This window comes from Mytilus trossulus, chromosome 11, assembly GCF_036588685.1.
Source record: "Mytilus trossulus isolate FHL-02 chromosome 11, PNRI_Mtr1.1.1.hap1, whole genome shotgun sequence".
NCBI classification, from domain to species: domain Eukaryota; kingdom Metazoa; phylum Mollusca; class Bivalvia; order Mytilida; family Mytilidae; genus Mytilus; species Mytilus trossulus.
The window spans coordinates 62,260,855-62,283,832 of NC_086383.1; positions in this window are offsets into that span (position 1 = coordinate 62,260,855).

The window sequence follows — 22,978 nt, forward strand, 5'->3', positions numbered from 1 at the left end:
CTTCGTGATGAAGTTGCGTAATACAAATAAAGAGAACAAGTTGGCAAGAGGATCACAGAACACGTCCCCCAAACGTAACAAATGGGTTGTCATTAAAACCCCAATATATTGGTCATGTCAGTTGAAGGATTGTTTATTATAAAATATGATTTTGCCCTTCCCAAAACAAGAAAGTTTGGTCAATTATAGCACATAAATTTGATGCGTATTTAACAGACCCATCAACTTATTTTTTGGTTTGTAAGGACACTTACTTTTGGGATCAAATATAGAGCATTATATCCCACATTTCCTTTAATTTATTCATAATATGTAAATAAATCATTCGAATCCCACGTGTAAATATTCGTTAAGCTAGGTATATTTAATAAAAAAAGATGTCAAGTCAGCTAATTTTGATCTGATAAACGTGTAAAAATTGCATTAATAATTTCTCTTTAATTAATTATCAATCAGTTTGAAAATATAAATGGTAACTTGAAACTTTGTTAATCCGATTTGTGATATTGTTTTTTATCAATAAGTTTCTACTACATAGATCACTTTGTTCAATCCTATGCTTTGTTTTTTTCGAAACAAAAGAATTTCCATCGAAAGACTCGCTTTATGATATACAACACAGACACTGTCACCCTGTTAAAAAGATGAATATATTTTTAAAATCAAATATATATTTTGAAAACAAAGCGATTCAGGAATTTTTGTCAATCAGATTTTAAATCATATCTTTTGAAAACAAAGCAATTGATTACATATTGGCAATCAGATTTAAATTAAACTCATTAAAAGATTCAAATCATGGAATTTATTTTATTTGTACATAGACAAAATGGTCGAACAAAAACTCTTATTGATAATATCAGAAACACGTGTACTGGTACGTCCTTGAAATGATAATAATTGCATTGCATATATAAAAAAGAAGATGTGGTATAATTGCAAATGAGACAACTGTCCACAAAAGACCAAAATGACACAGATATTAACAACTATAGGTCACCGTACGGCCTTCAACAATGAGCAAAGCCCATACTGCATAGTCAGTTGTAAAATGACAATGACAATGTAAAACAATTCAAACAAGAAAACTAACGGCCTGATTTATGAGAAAAATGAACGAAAAACAAATCTGTAACACATAAACAAACGACAACCTCCGAGTTGCAGGCTCCTGACTTTGAACAAGAACATACATAGAGAAATTGGCGGGGTTAAATATGTTAGCGGGATCCCAACCCTCCTCTAACCTGGGACGGTATACAACATAAGAACGAACTATAAAAATCAGTTGAAAAAGGCTTAACTCACCAAATGGTCAAAAATACAAGTGAATTTTTCAGAATCATTCGAATCCCTCGTGCTAATAATATTCGATAAACCAGATATAACAAAAATAATTAGCAAGTCAGCTATTTTTTATCTGATGAACGTGTTTAAATTGCATTACTAATTTCTTTAATTTTAAAATGATCAATCGGTTCGATAAATAAATTATAATTTAAAACTTTGTTAATCCGACTGTTGACATTTGTTTGTTTTTTTATCAATAAAAACTGATATGGAATTTTAATATTCCACTACTTAGATTTTATAATTTGTAAAATCTGTTTGTTATATATACATCGAAAGACTCGCTTTATGATAAACAACAGAGGCTCAGACACCCTGTTAAAAAAGATGAACACGTTTAAATCATATATATCTTCTAAAAACAAAGCAATTGATTACTTTTTGTCATTTAGAATTAAATTAAACTTATTAAAAGATTTAAATCATCGAATTTATTGCATTTGCACATAGACAAAATGGTCTAACAAAAAGTCTTATTGATAATATCGTAGACAAATGCACTGGTATGTCCTCGATAGTATCGTGAAGTCTTCAATTTGAGACATTCAGGGAGCTTTTATTTGATTTAAAGGGGAGCTAGGATGAAATTTTGTCCTGCATATTTTCTCATCCCTGTCCTGCATTTCATTTTTCACTTTATTCCGTCATGGCTTTTTCATAAAAAAAGCTTACGTAAGAAATAACGTAATACTTAAAAATCTTAGTCTCTGCAGAAAATTGTCCAACCATAGACGACTTGTTTTTCAAACAGTATATTTGTTTGAGAACATGGAACTAGTTATGATAAAAGAACCTTCTATTCTGGAAACTTGTTTTTGTCCTGCGTTTAGCTTTTCAGAAAGAAAAAAAAATATTAAGGCAAATTTTCAATCTTTTCTTTTATTAATAAAATAAACTTTTCTTAGTAATATTATAATGTGTTGCGTGTGATTAAGCATAGTTAATAAAAGTGAACGACGTTTGTCCTTGTTCATTTGTCCTGTAATATATTTATATATTTCTATCTAAGTGAATCCAAACGTGTCTCGCCTTTTCATTGGGCTGCTGTATGAGTTTTCAACGTTTTGGATCTTGTTGTCCTTTCACTTTGACACTTCTATTCCATTCATTATAAATAGAAAAGCCCTCAAATTAAAGAAAAGACAACCATTCGAAGTTGAGTTTCCTCGGCGTTATAAAATTCCATTACATTTTTTTACACTGGAAACGCTTAACCTTTTTCTCTTTGTAACGAAACTTAAACTAAAAGACAAATGAAAACAATATGACCCAGTATAAAGAGCGAAAGTATCATCTGTCTAGAAGATATACAGTATCATAGACTTGAGGGTCTGGCAAGTGGTCCTTTATTCCTGTATTCTGTAATTTGTTTATGCCATTTATATTTTTCTTTGTATGTTTTTACCATTAATCTCATCAGCACTCTGCAAATCTATATCATATATTTTTTGCCATTTTTTCTCTTTATTCTTTATGTTTTTTCCCAATGTCCTGTACATTGACCAATTATTCGTTATTCTGGTAACCCCGTCATGACCCTCACACTTCTAATAATGGAATTGAACAATTGAATAACGTCACTGAAATAAAATATAAAAAAATGTTCGTTAAATAAAACCATTTCACACCTTTGAATTAGAATTAACTAATTATTACATAAAAAGATATTTAAGTGCTGAAACTAAACAATACAACAAACGGAAGCAATAAAACTAAGTTTAAAACAGGCAGCTGTCAAGTTTTACAACTCCTAATGTTGAACTTTGGTGTTACTTCTTACAATACTTAAACTTCCCTTTCAGAAACAAGTGTTACCGCTCGTATTTATTACCAAAGTGATTTTATTTATTTTTCTTTTTTTTTGTCTGTCTTAAAAATTGAGAATGTAAACCGGGAAAGTGTCAAAGAGACAACAACCCGACCAAAGAGCACAACACAGTTGAAGGTCACACAAGGGTTTTCAAAACCCGGAGGAGGTCTTCAGCTGTCCCCGAAAAAAATGTGTACTAATTCAGTGAGATAAGCTTCATGTGCTAAACTCGAAAACATATCAATGAACTAAAATAAAAATAAATCATACAAAACTAATAAAGGCTAAAGGCTCCTTACATAGGACAGGCGCAAAATATGATATGGGGTTAAACATGTTTTGTGACATCACAACCCTCCATCTATAACTCTAGCCAATGTGGAAAAAACAAACACGCAATAAAATGCACAGTAAAATTGAGCGGAAAAGAAGTCTACACTTTATACATTTACAAAAAAAACAGTTGATTACACAATAATTCATATATATTGGGATGAAACACTTTTGGGATGCATTTTTTTGCGTTTTAGGAGTTAAAAAAGTGTGTTGTGGGTAAAAAAAAAAAAAATGTTGAAAGCGTGAAAAAAGCGGGATCGGGGAAATATATTTCAATTTGCTTGACATGTCATCATTTTAGAAAAAAAAAATTAAGTACCAAAGGTAACGCGCATCAAACAAAAGCGACATACACAGACTAGAAGAGACTGGTTCCCTGTCCTTTATATGTAAGGCTCTAACAAATATGTTGAACACAAGGGTGACTCAGGTACCCGTTTGTAACATCAACGAACTGATACATTATAAATTCCTCTAAAGAAGCCAACGGAATAGACGTTCTTTTCATTAATCTTTTTTTGGTCAACCAATTTAATACGTTTGTGGTTGTCTTAGGTACTCGTATCATGTCTTGGTGGATTATTGGACGTGCATCTTTTCGTGCGATATTTAGGCATTTGTTTTTTAACCCGAATAACCATTATTGCTTCTCCCTTATCGATCACTTCTTCTTGCGAGCCTACGTAGAACAACGGAATATATATATAGCGACCGACTTATTAGGGTTACTTTTTTCTCGATTTGATCGTTTAGTGAGAAACACCGACATCGAAGTCATACCTGCCAACTTTTGAAAATGCCCATGGGGGTTTGCGTGCAAGATGGGTGTCCTAGTCCTAAAAAAACCTTCAAGGGGGCTTGGAAACACATTTAAATATTGTTATTTGGCTTCATTATACTTTTCTAAGCCTTAAGTCATTGTAAAATTAATTGTTTTGTTAAAATTGTGGTCATAATTGCTTTTTCAAAATTTCAATTTGGGAACCTCCATGCAAATAGTGACAGTTGGCAGGTATGCGAAGTCCCTTTCTGTATTCATACATGTCAGAATCGGAATAATCTCATCCGAGAAAAAATGTTCTAAGGTCGGATATATGAGATTATCAGGTCTTGTTCTCTCTTGGGGATGTTTTGTCTGCTAATATTGTTTCAACATTTTTCATTGCTTTTTGGATAAAAGATTATTTTTAGTTGATACACGTTCCTTGAATTTTTTGCCCAAGAATCGAGTTTTTCGTTTCTATCCGTTCAAACCAATTGATTACGTTTCAATGTTAAAAAAATGTACAAGTATAGTAATGCGTTTATAATAAAAATTGACATAATTGTTATTTTAATTTCGATTCAACTCTCACTGTTTGCTGCTGGTGAATCAATATGGAGACCATTCCTTAAAAAACCAGATGTCTCGTAAAAAGTAAGAACTGCAAACATATGTACACATTATTATTGCGTCTTTTTTTTATTTGTATCACTTCTAACATTGTGTCTTATAACCACTTTTCCCAAACTTACTACTTAAACAACTAAGCCTCCTCCAACTTAATATTTCCTATATTTCAACTGATCACCATAAAATGCAGTTAAATATCATAGATATATTATTTAAAAGCCCGGTCGTGCTAAAACTAGCACTGAAATGTAATTAAGCGACTATCTTAAAGATGTGTAACCCTTTACTTCTTAGTTCAAGTGTTATCGCACATTTAACCACTTAGAAGTTGACAATTAAATCTAAATCCACATTTAAATTAGCATAAAATCTTTTGCTAAAATACAATAATGATATTATCTCTTATTAGTAACACCCGAAATGCGCCATGGGTCCACTTGAAAGCTTCAAAATATGAAATTAATGATTATTTATTGCAAACAATCATTCAGATAAAGTTTATATATATAATTTCTAAAACAGAAAATTGTAACTTATTTAGTGTGGTGTCGTCATGATAAAGAGACGGATGATGCCAACAGAGAATCAATACTATGAAAAATTATATGAGTAATTCTATGCTTTAGAAAAAAAATACAAGTTTTGGCCACGAATTACCGACAAATAAGAGTGGTGACCACGATTCACTATTTTTTAAACTCATCATAGATACCAGGACAAAATTTTGTTTATACGCCAGACGCGCGTTTCGTCTACAAAAGACTCATCAGTGACGCTCGAATCCAAAAAAGTTAAAAAGGCCAAATAAAGTACAAAGTCGAAGGACTTAAATTCCTAAAAGTTTTGCCAAATCCAGCTATGGTAATTTATGCCTGAAGTAGAAAAGCCTTAGTATTTCAAATATTCAAAATTTTGTAAACAGTTACTGTAAATTCAGAAATAATTGCGATGTTTTTATTATTGCGAAAAATGCGACAGGATTATAATCGCAATAATTAAAAATCGCAATGTGAAATTTTTTTAAAATTTAATTTCAACAGGATTTTTCTCAATATCGCAAAATAAAAAACGCATTTTAGTCTCAAATGACAAAATCGTAATATTAAATGAACGCAATTATTTCTGAGTTTACAGTAATTCATAAATATAACTATATCAATGATAATTCATGTCAGCACAAAAAGTGCTGACTACTGGGTTAACTTATCCATTACCACGACTTATCTACCCGGATCGATGATGTCATTTATGAGGGTAAGTCCTACCAGGATTTTTTTTATATGTAAAAAGTTTATTCGTTAGAATTCCAACACAAAAAGTTAGTGTCAAGATTTTATGAACCAATACAAAACTATAAATAAAAAGAGGACCGTTTCAAGAATTTTCTGGAGATTGTTTGTTAAAGTCATTTCACTTTTAGAGGTATTGTCTGAACTTAAAACTTAAAATGAAAATAGGGAATTGAATGTGTCAAAAGACAACAACTAAAATACAGAGCAGAAAACAACCGAAGGCTACCAATGGGTCTTCAACGCAGTTCCTTATTTACATTATGCCAGTGATGAGGTTTTTAAAATTCGCTGTTTCAGTATCTAAAGCATTCTAGGTAATATTTTCAAACGTGTACATCAAAACGTAGTGATTGGTTTAAAATATCATAAACAATGGAAATTCAACCAATGACGTGACGTTATTTTCCTTTTGGGGTACGAACAATGAAATTACCATTGATTCTTTAGATTCCGAATCGGCAAATTGTCTCATGGGGAATTACGTCGCAATTTGTTTCTTGTTAACATAAATGATTAATTGTAATGTGTAAAATATTGTTTTAACAGTCACGTTAATGTATCATTCCATGCAGCATTGATAGAAAACTGAAATTGAGAGTTTTAAAATGCAATTATCCAAGACTTATGCGCTTTCATATTCATTCAAACATTTTTTGTTAATGAACAAGACGTGTTAGTTCTTTGAAATAAATTAACAGTTGTATGTTATCCAAAGTGGATAATTTAAGAATAAATATTAAATGAGAATAAATTTATTGAGGTACATAGCATTTAGACGAAACGTTTACATAGTCCTATTTAGGTTACGTAGGGGGTTAAACCTTTTTTGATTGATCGACGAGGCTTGCAAACTTCATAAAAACGTTGTGCACGATGTTCCTACAACAAGACGTTACACCACCACGACGTCAAAGAGAGTTTTCTGAAACTTTTGACGCACGTTTATTCAATTTGCAAGTTTAATTTGCCTTTTTCGTGTAGTTGGTTGATTCTAAATCTGTCTCTATTAAACTTGTGATGTCTATTTACCATGAATTTCTTTATATCAAGTTGTGGAAATCGATTAAATAATTTTTACACATAATTAACCTTAAAATGTTGTATTGTCGTAAGTAATGAACTTGAAGGAAGGGAAAATGGGACAGAAGTAAACGGTTTTCAATAAATAAATTATAACAAAACTTCACTCGCAGACTGCTAAGATTGCATGGTGAATATCATATGTCATGTAAATTTTTCATATCTTGATTCAACCCTTATACACATATATATTTATATATCCGACACTCTGCACGTAAATAAAAACATATTTACCCTTGATTAATTTGAATTGATCTGTATTAAAAAATTGCTTGACACATAACTTGTCGCAATACAACCATTAAATAAATTATCATAACCCGATCTTGAAAATATTTTCTCAGTCATTTGAAGTTGCTTTCTTTCAAAATGTATACTAATCTTCTCCTGAATCGTCCGTATAATACGGGGTTGCATCAATTCAATGAAACTGTTTTTGTCGCTGTTTCCGATAAATCTTTCAATTACCTCCGTTTCATGCACAACATGCACCGTGGTTTTTTTCGACAACCAGCAATTATTTTTTAAATTTCACCAAAGGATTCGTTTTAAGTATCGGGAATATACAATGGAACAAATTTTGCACATGTAACGTCGAAAAAAAACCCGTTTGTTTGTTTTTTCGAGGTTTTTCGACGTTGGGACAAAATGGCTACCGTTTTGTTATGTTTCGTAGCATTTTATTCCTGTAAGACCCAAACATGCAGTTAATAAAAAAAGAATCTAGACTTTATGTTCTTTTTGTGTATCTAAATTTTGCTTTGGTAAATTATAAAATACTTATTGAAATATCAGGTAACAAACCCGCATTAATTGCTTGGACGAATGAAATATCAACTTGGACAAAATGGCTACCGCTTGAAAAAAGACTGTGTAGAGATGGTTTTATAGAATCTACTATTTTTAAACTTACGAACAATTAGGCAAATGTTTGTTCTTTCTGCAGATGTTATAATTATCTCACATTTGTTAGACATTTTTAGCTATGTCTACTTATAAAACTACCTTTTAGCCGTTAAGTCAACGAAAAACGTCATTGGACACTTTTCTTATCCCAGCTTAATATGGAGCCACCGAGTCAAACAAAATTCGACAAAAGAACGGCTTCAATTTAACCAAAAACTGACACACTTCGTTGCCTCTGCCAAGTTTTGGGAAGATCAGAGAATAAGAAATAGGATCACTATACATAAGAGATAAAACAGTTGTTCAAAAATGTAACGTTGGACATCCGTTTTTTTCATATAGCTTTGTTGTTTTACTCCTCAAATATACTAGATATTACTAAGCATATGACCAAGAGCTATAAGAACATAAAGGAAAACATATACTGAATTAGTTTTTATAGTGGTTAGCGTTAATTAACATTTTTTTTTTTTTTGCGGAGGAAATTTCAAAGATTCTGTTTTAAACCATAGGGGTTGTAGGAACATCGTGCGTGACGTGAAAGCTACTCGAGTTAAGATTTTTTCCGAACGGTCGGATTTTTCAACATCTCCAACAATGAAATAGTACTACGATTGATTTTTTTATGCATAAGGACCCTGATCAGATAACTAGCTTCTAGAAATAACATGGACAGAGTACACTGGAGAACGACTGTTTCGGCTTCATATAGCTCGTTGAATGTTTGGTATTCTAATGGGGAATATGTGTACTCCTTCTTCCGATCAATGAAGCATACATTGTCATAAGAACCAATTTTTTATTACAAAAGCTATATTTGTGTCTTGAATGAAATGTATAACATATTTTACCTCCCTAGCTGCTATTTAACATTGGCTTCGAATTCAAGCAAACATCGATTAGTTTATAACATTGTATTTACTGAAAGATACAAACAGGATCTGACACATGTTTAACAAATCAAATCAAATCAAATATTTCATTGTAATATAAACTTTACAGTTTGTGACCAACATATATTAATACAATAAACACAATAAACATATATACATACATATCAAACATACAAAATATCAACAGCATTAAAATTTATAACAACAAACAAGTTGTTAAGAGTCCCCTGCCCTCAGTTCTGATGACTTTTTCAAGAAGGATCCTAACTTATTTGTTTGTAAAGGCGATGATCGAAAATTTAACAAACTTGGGAAGTCTTCTCCTTTACACAATGTAACAATAACAATTATACAACAGAGCATGTACAGTTCAGATATTTAGTTTTCTCGTTAGAATTGCTTTACATTTGACATTCGGGAACTTCTACAGCTTTGTTCATTGTTGAAGGCCACGTACGTTGACCTATTGTTGTAAATTTCTGAGTTATTATGGTCTCTTGTGAAGAGTTTTCTCATTGACAATCATTCCACATCTTCTTTTCTAATATGATGGAGAAAGAAAAAAAATAAGTACAATTGCTGTGTGATTTATATTAACTGGCAATATTGCTTATCATAGGGAATTTGACTATGATCAAATAAACCTGACAAAAATATGTTCTATTTGCATTTTCCTGAAATGTTATTTGGAGAATTATTTTACGACTTTTTGACGTTTGTCAAAGTTATATTATAACTATAACTCTTACTGCCTTCTTTTCTAAAAACAGAAAATAATCAGAAAAACCTGTTAAACTATCTCAACTGAACCCTTTGAAGTTATGAATATTGTCATAATGATGTCATAATGTGACGTCATGTCATAGATGTAAAGTAACGGTATAATTATACTCCTAGAAATTGTCTCTGTAAATTTGTAATAAAATATAAAACACAAGTGTTAATTACAATAAAAGAAAACACAAGGAAAAAACAAGGGACATTACAAATCAACTATCAATGAGGGCCCTCATGGGGTTTTTGATTATGTGATTACTTGGCCGTTTTTTTAATGATAGTTTGATTATTAAGCCAAATATTTCATGATTATTTGATTACCTAGGACTGTATTTTTAGTTTATGATTATTTGATTACTAAAGATAAGCAAATATTTAATGATTATGTGATTATATTGGCAAAAAAATGGTGATTATGTGATTACTAGGACCCCCCCCCCCCCCCCATGAGGGGCCTCATCAATGAATGACCAAAAAGAATAAAAGAAAGAAAAACGAAGAGACAAACAACAATTTAGAAACATTACAGCCATGTTTAATGCTATAGACAATTTGTTGATACGAACACTCGGTTCTAAGATAAATTATAGAAAGCTACGTATTATGTCAACTACAAAGTGAAATGTAATAGTTATTTCTTAAAGCGAGTGAAGAACGTCATGTTAGAATTTTGTTTGTTTTTGTCTACACTAAGATAAGAGGATTTCTTTTTGTCGAGTATCAAGTATCGAGTAACAAAAAGTGAGTATCGAGCTATAAAAAGTGAGTATCGATTTACAAAAAGCGAGTAGCGAGTAACAAAAAGTGAGTAGCGAGTTATAAAAAGTGAGTATCGAGTTATAAAAAGTGAGTAGCGAGTTATAAAAGGTGAGTAGCGAGTAACAAAAAGTGAGTAGCGAGTAACAAAAAGTGAGTAGCGAGTTATAAAAAGTGAGTAGCGAGTTATAAAAGGTGAGTAGCGAGTAACAAAAAGTGAGTAGCGAGTAACAAAAAGTGAGTAGCGAGTTATAAAAAGTGAGTAGCGAGTTATAAAAAGTGAGTAGCGAGTAACAAAAAGTGAGTAGCGAGTTATAAAAAGTGAGTAGCGAGTAACAAAAACCGAGTATCGAGTTATAAAAAGTGAGTAGCGAGTAACAAAAAGCGAGTATCGAGTTATAAAAAGTGAGTATCGAGTTATAAAAAGTGAGTAGCGAGTAACAAAAGGTACTTATCATTTTTATATGAGCGCATCATAGTCCATTGCAAAGGATATTCATTTTAATTCATTAATTTAAATTGATATATTTAGTTTGCCATTTTGAAAGAACTAATGTTAAAGTAATATACTAAAATACATAGCATTCTTATAAATACAGTACGACTGTGCAAGACCCCCATGTGTGTTTAAGTTTGCTTACGCCCATTTCGTTGTGTCACAGCCAACTACCTTATCCCTAGATGATCATGTGTCTATATTAAACTATAAACAGAGACATCTTTATTAAAATAGTACGTAAGCTTGAAATTTCCAATTAGTATAAAAAAATAATGAAAATAATAGTGAAAACCTATCTGTAAAATACACCTTTTCTTTACAATTAAGGAACTGAAATTAGATACAAGGAAAGAATTTTACTTTTCAAATTAAATTTTGAATTTGTAAACTTATGACAAGGTTTATAATATGTTATCCTCAATTGGAACTTTAAATAGTAATTTTTGGATTCAAAACCTATGACTGTAATTTTTGCTCTAGTAATGATATAGGTGATGAATTTTATTACTTGTTCCATTGTAAAAGAATATTTTTATAACCATACCATAACGCTTGTTTGGAGATGAATTAAAATTGAGAATGGAAATGGGGAATGTGTCAAAGAGGCAACAACCCGACCAAAGAACAGACAACAGCAGAAGGTCACAAACAGGTCTTCAATGCAGAGAGAAATTCCCACACCAGGAGGCGTCCTTCAGCTGGCCCATAAACAAATATCTATACTACATGAACTAGTTCAGTGCTAATGAACACCATACTCAACTCCTAATTGTACACAAGAAACAAAAATTAAAAATAATACAAGTCTAATTAGTATTCTTCTTGACATGCTAGTGCTTTGTATTGGAAAACGAAACAACATAACTCCGGGGAGGACTGAGGCTTTAATTTCAATTTGTATATTGGTGTTTGAATAAAAGATTTTTCATAATTACACTTTGTATTTTTATGAATAAATTTACAAATTAGCTAATTATGGGAATATTTATCAAAACGTTAAGCAATAATCCAGGAAACATACACTATATCTGTATTAGTTTTGTTAAAAAATGCATATTAATATTGGTAGTAAGGACCTACATGTAGTTCTTAATTGAGATCCTCATCAGATATCCCTGGCCATATATTTTCCTTTTTGTCATATAAAGAAATGCTCGAAGTTAATATGTACGTACGGGAAACAAGGAACATTATTCCCAGACAAAAAAAATGATTCTAAATACATAGATATTGGAAAATGTGGTATATGAGTGCAATGAGACAGACTCTCCATCCAAGTAACAATTTATAAAGGTAAATCATTGTAGGTAAAAAAAAACAGCCTTCAACACGGAGCCTTGATTCACACCGAACAACAAGCTACACGTTCATAAAAGATGAATCTTATTACAAAGGATAATCCTCATGAATTATACTGGAATTGTCCTTTGACCTCACTGATATTAATATGTTTATGTGTTGATCTGTGATGGGTATATAGATCTATGTTAATGAAATCCTTCACTGAATACGGGACCACAATATTACTAGTGGTAGACCCCAATGTTCAACAGTCTTCAATTTCTACAAAATATGGGCTGTCAAAAAAAAATGCTAACATTCCAATTTTCAATAACAGTTAACAGCAAATATATTATCACAAAAACAGATAACAAAAACCCTAATAGTCCAATAACAGCTAACAATGAATAAGACAATAACAGCTAACAGCAAATATATTTTCAGAATAACAGATAACAAAGAATCAATTTGCCCCATAACAGCATAACAGTTAAACCCCTTGCTCCCCTCTTTGGTTGCCAATGAGACATATCTCCATCCATGACAAAATCTCTTCAATGTAAGCAATTATAGGTCACAGTACAGCCTTCAACATGGAGCATTGGCGTGTGCCGCAAAGTAAGCTGTAACCCCCAACTTCACATGTAAAACAATTCAGATGAGATTAAACAACACCCAGATTTAAATACGAAATCATCAATGTTAAAACATGTAACAAGAGACAACAAAAATCATAGATTTCTTACTTGAAACAGGTAAGTTAGGAAACCGTTTATATATTTAGGGAGGTTAAAAGTATGTGCAGGATCTGTCCCTTTCCTCTAACATAGGACAGTGGCATTACCGGTACAGCACAACATAAGAACAACCATGGAAGTAATATTTAGAAGGAATAACAACGACTTCACTTCAAAGGTTTCATCTGCGTTACCGCCCATCTTTCAATAACTTGTTAATTGGTTCAATATCTAGCCTGGAAGTTTAGTCTCCGCATGTGATCGATCAAATCACTGACACTTATCGGTCATTTTCGTGTTCACGGAGAACTACGAACAGACAAGTTTTTGTCGAATATACTTGCGAAGTAACCCGAATAGTCAATCGTTACATTCCGTTGATGTACGCTGCCGAAAAAAGTCATTCGTTTAATTTTAATTTTAGTCCAATTTTTCCATATTTTTTGTTAGTTTGATCCTAATAGTTAAAACCGACAGCTTTCACATACGAAATTGGAGAACAAAGTTGTGTCATTTCAATTATAATATTAACAGACAATTAAAAAAACATTTCCGTATAAAGTTAAGAAGATGATTGTACAAAAATACGTTTGGACCCCCTTTATTATCAATTAAAATATTCACAATTCTTAACGGTTCTATCCTTCAATTTAAGTTCTTGATACATAAACTAATTTGTGTAAAAATGAATTTACCGTAAGACAGATAGATTCAAGCCCATTTCGTCGGCTTGTTATATGTTTTGCTGTATAGCTTATTATATTAATACAAGCATTCCACAATAAACACTTTTTAAATATATATTTACGAAAATATTATCCCCGTTTTAGTTGTCCAGTTTCAATAATGCAATCAATGACATTTATGACATATACATAAATTTAGAATACTTGAAAGTAATATTATTTTATTCAATCTCGATAAACTTTGCACATTTCAACAGTAAAAAAAATATATGCCTACATTTGCCTACATTATTTTGTTAAACATCATGTGAAACCTGATCGATTCATCGGTATTTACCTGTTTAACTCGGGATCCGCTTTTAACCGGAAAATACTTTTAGAACAGTTTAAAACAAATGGTAAAAAGCAAAAATAAGCTAAATTAAATACAATTTTCCATGTTAAACTGCTGTAGTTTGAACAATTTTCATCGGTTTTTCAAGTTTTTAACGTCACACGACTTCTTTTGGAAGGTAGATGTTTTATATGATACAGCGCCACCTTCTTATTAATTAACCGCGGATGTCACACAGGTACTTTATAATTAATAGTCTCGATCATCCAGCCGCTTTATTTTTCAAAGTAGAGCGTCTGGATGACAAGTGATATAAAAATGGTAATTTATGACATTCGGAATAGTATCGGATTTTATAGCTTGTATTTAAAGATAATGTCCAAGACGAATAACCAAGAAGTTGGTTATTGACTTCGGAAGAAATTATATTACGATAATACTATTGAAAAGCCCGAGTGTACCGATTGTTGTTTAAAGCTATTTATATTTTTCTGTGACGACATACAAGTCGTGGAATACACCAGACAGCATGGCTTCCATCACCGCAAAGGAAAATAACAGCACATCAAACTTTGGTAAGATATAATCATGATATAACAACACAAACTGTTAAATAAATTTTAATACAACCTGAAACACCGAGTAGTTATATTATTTCATGCATGTCAGTGCTACGCAAGCAAGTTAATAATATATTATAATAAATGGCAATTTTTGTATTGACTGGGACCACTCGAACAGTCGTGTGTACGCTATAAATACATTTTGTGGTTGATTTAATTTTTGTATTATCTTTAACTTTATAAATACTTTATTGAAAGTGCTATGAAATATGAACTTCATCCAGGATAAGTTTGTTGTATCTGTCTGCATTGTATATAATAATGGAGTTCGCATTTTGATATGTGTAAAAAAAAAGGGGGGGGGGGGGGGGGGGTGAAGGAATGATGCGCAATGTTGTACACATTTAAAAGAGGGAACGCAATCCAAAACCATTAGCAGAAGAAAACCAAACAAAGAATATCTAGAAGATGCCAATTTGAACATACACCAAACGGTGTAAATGATTTGTGCTCGATTTTTTTTTAAAACAAATGCATTTAGCTTATACAAATATAGAAGAAGTGGGACACGTTGTTATAAAAAGTAATTTAAATATACCGTAAGTAAACAAAGTCTAGACTGGTCAACTAGACAATACTTTTTTTTGCACTTTTAAAAGGCATTTTTTCCACACTCAAAAAAAAATCATAAAAGAATACATGCAATGTTGTCGGTGAATATATACCAATTGGCTTTCTAAACCTTAAAATAAAACCATGGCATGAGGAAAACACTGAACATTCGATTTTATGCAAACCAGTAGATCCAGCATCAATGAAAGGAGGTCTCAATGAGGCAACAACCGGTGACTGATCCCAGTGATACACATTACCAAAAGTAGACATCACCATAATTAAGAGGACATACTGTTGACTTAAACAAAAATTGAGAATAAAAGTACCAAAAGGTCAACATAATACAAATAAGAAGATGTGATATGAATACCAATGAAACAGTTTTCCACCCTAAGTTCAAACAAGGTGGATGTGAGCACTTATAGGCAACGGTATGGCCTTCAATAATGATAAAAGTTCATGCATGAGTTTGATAGTGAATACAAACAGGGAATGTGTCAAAGAGACATCAACCCGACAAAAGAACAGGAAACAACCCAATGCCACAAATGGGTTGTTTCATCAACACATCGAGATAATCTTGCATGCCGTAGCGGGATTCAGCTTGCACCAAGACATTTTAAAATGTATATTTATATATGATGTTTTTTCCAAACATTTTGTTTTCCAATATGCTATGCTGGTGACCAAAAATAATATGATTTTAACATTTACTTTCTTTTGTAGACAAACCAATGAAGATTTCTGGACACAGATATTATGTGTAAAATATGAAGAATTAAAAAAAAAATCTATAATACTTGAATTTTCATTGTATCATAAACAGCTCCAATTTTATAAGAAAAAAAGATTCAAAAAGATTTGTTTTGAATTACTGAAGCTGCCAGCAATCATTATAATCACAGTATAAACAATATTCTGACAGCAACCATAAAGCGAAAAAAGGTACACAGACATTCATTAAGTAAATAAAACAAAAATCAAGAATCACATTGTTGTCAGATATGTCAGAGAAATTAAACAAATCAAAAATCATATATAAGAAATTTAACAGTTTTCACGTTTGAATTGTATCTCATTTACATGTCTGGCCCTTCTCAGTTATTTATATGGTATGGAGTTTTCTTAATATTGAAGGCCCAGCAGTGATTATATTTGCGAACATCCATGTCATTTGAACTTTGCTAGGTTGTTGCCTCATCAGCAATCATACCAATCTACTTATTTTATATAAAGGTTCACATGTACAGGAGAATTTTTGTGAAGCTGTCCTTTAATACATGATGGATATTGGAATCAAATTCGTATTACGTGTGGAATCAAATTCGTATTACGTGTGAACTCAGGCTTTTTTACTAAGCATAATAGTTTGTAGTAGGAGAATACACTTTTCAGTTATTTTTTTTTACAAGTTATGCAGTATGGGACAAATCCCATTCCATCTTTTCTATGTGATTGATTCAAACATGTATTCAAAGAGTATTAAATTGGGTTTCATAAATGACTGGTTAACTTTTGTATTTCTTCATGGACACTGAGACTGACACAGTGGTATTGTGTGAAGATTGGTCCCTAAATGTTTTCTTCCCAAAACGATTAGGCGATATAGATTATTGTAAAACATTCAGACTATTCTGTCGTTTGCAATTTAAAGATCAGTTAATTTTGTAAATAAAAAGTTGGCTCATTGTATGATCTCACTGATCTGCCGGTAATAAGTTGGTATGGAGGATTTTCTATATTGAAATCTTAGTATTTGTATGAGTTGTTTTTCTTTCCATAAACGTAACTTGATGTGTGCTTTTCGAGTTAGGTAAGTGCGTCAGATATCTGAAAGATTATATAAAAAGGCCAGAATAAATTATAACAAGGATTTACAGAAATAAGAATAACGAGACAAAACTAAGAAAAAAAGGGGAAAATAAAGAATACAGACTAATGTGGATACAATATAGATTAATATACCGACTGTTGGTTGCTTATAACGTCAAGTGGAAAATATTTCATAGAATAGAGAGTGTATCTATAATACAAAAATATAGAAAAATTACATTTTATCGAGCATTTTATAGTATGAAGATAAGAGAATATTAAACGTGGTGTGTTATAATATACAAAAAGATTGATTTTGGGTTGCTTGGTTATCGTCTTGTGGTAAATATTGGTATTAAATGTTCAGGACTGAAAAAATGACAATAAATATAAAGATAAGGTCCTAGATTATAGGCCGTTCGGGATACATTGTCGGAGAAACTATAACTCACCACAAAAATAAATTCGGTCTTAATTCTTTTTTTTTTTTTTTACATGTGTCACAAAATTCAGGAAAAAAGACCACCTACAGTTTTCGATCGTTCTTTTAAATTTGCCCATCTGCAAGTTGGGCAAAATAGGGTCAACTACAAAATGTCAGTTTTAATAATTACATAACTTTTATACATGTAACGTTACACTGTTTACTGTTTGTATTAATTGTTTTTAAATAGAATTGGGATACCGGAAGTGTTATTTATAGATATGTTCTATATTTAATTATTTGTTACGCCCCCTATAAATATCTGACCAGTCCGGTTAATCACCCCAGACGCTATATTTAAATATGCGTCTGGGTTATCGAGACTATATAATTAACGGACTCGATAAAACCACGTGACTGATAAGAAATTCAAGATGCCAGTTTACAACCGCGGTAACGCAGATAGTAACCAAAGGGGTCTTACCGCTGAGACTATAATTGGATAAAATTGTATGACTTAAGTACAGAGCTCAGCATGCTATAAATATATGCTAATTAGTCGTTGTTATTCCTTCTAAATATTACTTCCATGGAACAACCAAGTAAAACTCTGAAGAGAACAGCTTTTAAGTTTTAACTCATCGGGTCGATACTAAGCAAACTATAAACAAATAATCAGGTTAGATGACGAAATAAAAACATTTATCCTGATTTAGAGTGATTTATAAATAAAGTAAAACGACTATCCTTTGCAATGAATTCATATAAAATAGCATGGTATCAAATTGTATTGAAAGCCTTCAGAATTAGTAAGAAATGAAAAGGGAAACAAACCATGAGATGATCATTCGTTGAAAAACCCAAAATATAAATGATAGCTTTTGTTACTCGATACTCACTTTTTATAACTCGATACTCGCTTTTTGTTACTCGCTACTCACTTTTTATAACTCGATACTCGCTTTTTGTTACTCGCTACTCACTTTTTATAACTCGATACTCGCTTTTTGTTACTCGCTACTCACTTTTTATAACTCGATACTCACTTTTTATAACTCGATACTTGCTTTTTGTTACTCGCTACTCACTTTTATAACTCGATACTCGCTTTTTATAACTCGCTACTCACTTTTTGTTACTTGCTACTCACTTTTTATAACTCGATACTCGCTTTTTGTTACTCGCTACTCACTTTTTATAACTCGATACTCACCTTTCATAACTTGATACTCGCTTTTTGCAACTTGATACTTGCTACTCGACTAAAAGTAAATCTCCTAAGATAAAGGTTAAATGACATCATTATTTGTTGAATTTTGGCACTCTGGAAAATAATCGTAGAAAAAGTATCTAGTACTACGATATTATGGTTCATGACATTAAATGCTCGATTGGAATTTTTATTTACGATGTTATTTTTTAAACGCATTGTTTAAAACAAAGACAAAACAAAAAATTCTCGCGCAGACCACACAATGAACTTTTTTTTTTTATTCAAACACACTTTTAAACATGTGCATATAATTAAACGTTATTTTTAGTTAAATTTGAAATGTTAAGCTTCAAATCGTCTGCACATTTGACAAGAAAATCAACAAAGAAAGTTCATCAGACAGTTAACTTAAAATATCAAAGAAAAATAATCAAACACTTTTTCTTTTGATCGAATTTTTCCCTCTTTTCCAAAAGTCATCTGTAATGAAACAAATATGTTAAATGTAAAGAAATGTCATTCATACTAAATAGATAATGCAAATATAAATATTTTCTCTACTTTTGTTAGTAATAAAGCTAATATGTGTCAAGCAGACTCTTATTTGAGTTTGATCTTTCCCGCGCTTTTTCTATTTTCGCGAAAATCGTTTACCACAATTTTTGGGTAGAGGAAATGAATCGTTAACTGTTGAATTGTTTTTAACACAATATTAAGCTTTTTGTTGGTCAAATTCTGGGATGTCGGCTTTAATTTTCCAAAGCCAAGATAAAAAAACCCTCCTAAAATACCAAAATTCCGAAACGAACTTTAGATCTAAAGACAATAGTATGTCGTAATGGAGATGTCGCATTATGTAATTATCACACTTTTGTGTAAAACAAATGATTTCTTAATTTACCAGTGAGACTCACTTACGAGACTTACTTTTGGCAATTAGACGGATACTTATTACTGTTATTTATAGCTTGAAAAGTACATTATGCTCAATAATTACATGACTTTTTTTTATTGTATGTTTGTCAAGAAATTATAACTGATGTAATTATATCCACAGCATCTTGCTTATTTGCATGCGTTTGTTTGATGTATGAGGTTCTTCATTGCGAGTACATCGTTTCTTTATTCTGTAACTTTTCAAACCATTTTGTGATCTATTCTTTATTTATTGTGTCAATTATAATTATCCATTGATTGATTGATTGTTGGTTGCTTAACGTCCAATGGCAATCAGAGGCGGATTTAGGGGGGGGGGCGAGCCCCCCCTTTTTGGGAAAAAATTTGGTTGCTTATATGGGGAATCACTGAAGCGTGACTGAAGTGGGCCCCCTCTTAGGTCAGTCAGTGGGCCCCCACTTATGAAAATTCCTGGATCCGCCACTGGCAATATCATTATTCATATTGTAGGCCTGTCATGTTATGATGTCATTAAGTGTTATAATTAACATTGCCATAAAAGTGGGAGGTTTGGCTTACCACAAAATTAAGTTCAAACCACCATTTTTTTTCTTAAAATGTCATAAACCAGGTCAGGAAAATGGCAATTGTTCTCTTAAAGTTTGTGTCTGTGTGTGTTGCATTGACGTTTGATTTTTTGCACTCTACTGTTTCTGTTGTTTCGTGGTTTTCCTCTTATATTTGATTTGTTTCAGATTTAGTTTGTAACCCGGATTTGTTTTCGACTTTCGAACAGCGGTATTCTAATGTTGCCATTATTCAGCGCCACATTATAATCTAATCCTTTTTTGCCTATTTTTATCCAGTCGTCCTGCTTTTTATTCTGCACGTTTTTTCGCTTTATTCTCTATGCTGTAAATCCCATTCATGGATAACTTTTCTTTTATTTCTATGATAACTTACCAAAAATGTTTAGAATGTAGCCTACGCGACGACTTCGACAGTAAGATTCAAGTAATGTTATCATATTTTTAAACAGTTTAACAGCTCTGTTTATAATTTATCCAATGTAAAATTGAGAATGGAAATTCTTTTCGGATGTGACTGCATATTAATGCATCCTGTATTACTAAAAAAAAATATAGTCCCTAAAAAATATCAGCTAAAGTCCGTTCGAGCTGAACGCTTAAACCGATAAATTAGGCTGCACACTGTCTTTAGATTTGATTTTTGTCTTTTTTGTCTTGACGATTTTTTAAAGTAAAAAAAAAAAAGTTATTTAGTGGGGCAGTACCTTTAAGTTTTTCAATAAAATAAAGATTAATATCTATAAATTTTAAACAATCATCCTGCCAGTAGGTGAAATCTTTTATTGCAATTTTGACAAATTAACAATACCAACTACTGAGTTCGGTCGATATAAAGGGCGGTATATTTTAACTGGCGCTAGAAACGGATCCCTAAAATAGTTGTAATTGCAATTGTTCTTAAACCTACTAATAGTGCAGCTAAGTTGGCACAATTTTGACACCTATATTTGACACCTATATTTCCAAGATTTAATCATCTATACGAACATGACTGTATACTTCTAATAAATGATTGTTTTGAGTGCATCTGCATGACTATATACTTCTTATAAATGATCGTTTTGAGTACACCATTCAAAAGATATAATTGGTAATCTGAGCTCACCAATAGAAGAGTGCTATTAGGTTAACAGCTGTAATTTGTACAAACATTATCAAAGCAATGTCTTAGTTCCAATGAAGACAATAATATTCCATTGACTGTGTTTACTTCATATTTTTACTTCTCCTTTTCTCTCCGATGTTTTTTTCTTGCGACGATGTATTTTATTTTATTAACTTATGTTTAATTTGCATTTTTTTTTCTTTCCCTGTTCTTAGTTTAAACATATTTACTTATAGTGGATTGAGAAACAAGGTTTGCAACTTATATTAATCCTTTTCCACTTTTCGGGTGCGAGTGCTGCCTTGTAGCGACATTAACCTGCTCTTTTTCGAAATCTACAAGGGTGCCTTTACGTGCAAGAGATATGCCTCTCACGGGTCAACCATTTATCGTCACCCTTCCGACACACTATCATCGTTTCCTCAAGACCATACTCGCAAATGGTGTCAAGGGAGAGCCGAAAATTCAGTCGTTGAAATTTTCACCTCGTAACGGGAATAGAACCAGGAACCTTTGTGTCCCTTTTCTGTCTTTCCATTATGTTATTAAGCCTTCGTTCTCACGCGTATAAACATTTTCTTGATTATAATCAAACTCATTTTGAAAGTTAATATCAGCGATGTTAAGAACAGGTTTGAAAATTGGAGCCGATCAAATCTTATTTCTTAGAAACACGAAATTAAATGTAACTTGTAATGTAAGCTATCTCACGAGTACATTTATTTAGAGATCTTTATGAACTTATAAATAATATATAATATTAGTTACATGATTTGATGGTTGCTAACCCTATGTTTTTTAGGACACCCAATATCAAATATACATAGTAACCACGTGTAGTTCTTTAACCAATCAATTATCTATAAATCTAAGGAGGTGAGATATAGAATAGAGTTATTGCCTTCGGACAGATCAACTAAGTGATATTGTTGAGAACCTTCGAATGGCACTGGTCTTTTATATGGGATGGGGAAACAGTCAATTGGTTCCTAGATATGATAGCGTGCTTTAGCAGCAAATCCAAATCTTGCAAAATTAAAAAAATTAAAAGTGTAACTTTGATTGATTGTTTAATTTTGATTTGTGAAATATAGAGCGGCAAATATTTACATAGATATAAGATAAAATATGTGGCCTCTGCATAATGGGTTGTAAATGGCCGGAAAGCGGGTGTAGTGGACAGAATTAACTCATAAAATAGGCTTCATTTAAGAGGAGTTAGAAATGTATCAATCATATATGTCCTATATTGGCGAAACAGTACAGTTGTAAGGGAGACAACTCTATAGTCATCCATCATTTCGTAAAATTGGCGCTACAGTACAATTCTGGGAGAAAACGCTAAAGTTATCTATTATTTCGAGAAGCATGCAGTTAAAGCGTAAAGTAAATTGCTATGTCAAATTAAACCAAATTGACAAATCGTGATGACATTTGTTCAGAAGTGCCTATCTTCACAACTTCTCTTACTAAGCTATTTGTACAGCGTCAACATAATTCATTAAAATTATGGCATTGATAGATAGAACCTATATAATTAGTATATGAATAAAAAATAATAAAGCTTTTGATAACTATGGTAATGTGTAATAAAAATGTTTTTGATGATTCTGCGATTGAGACAGTCGT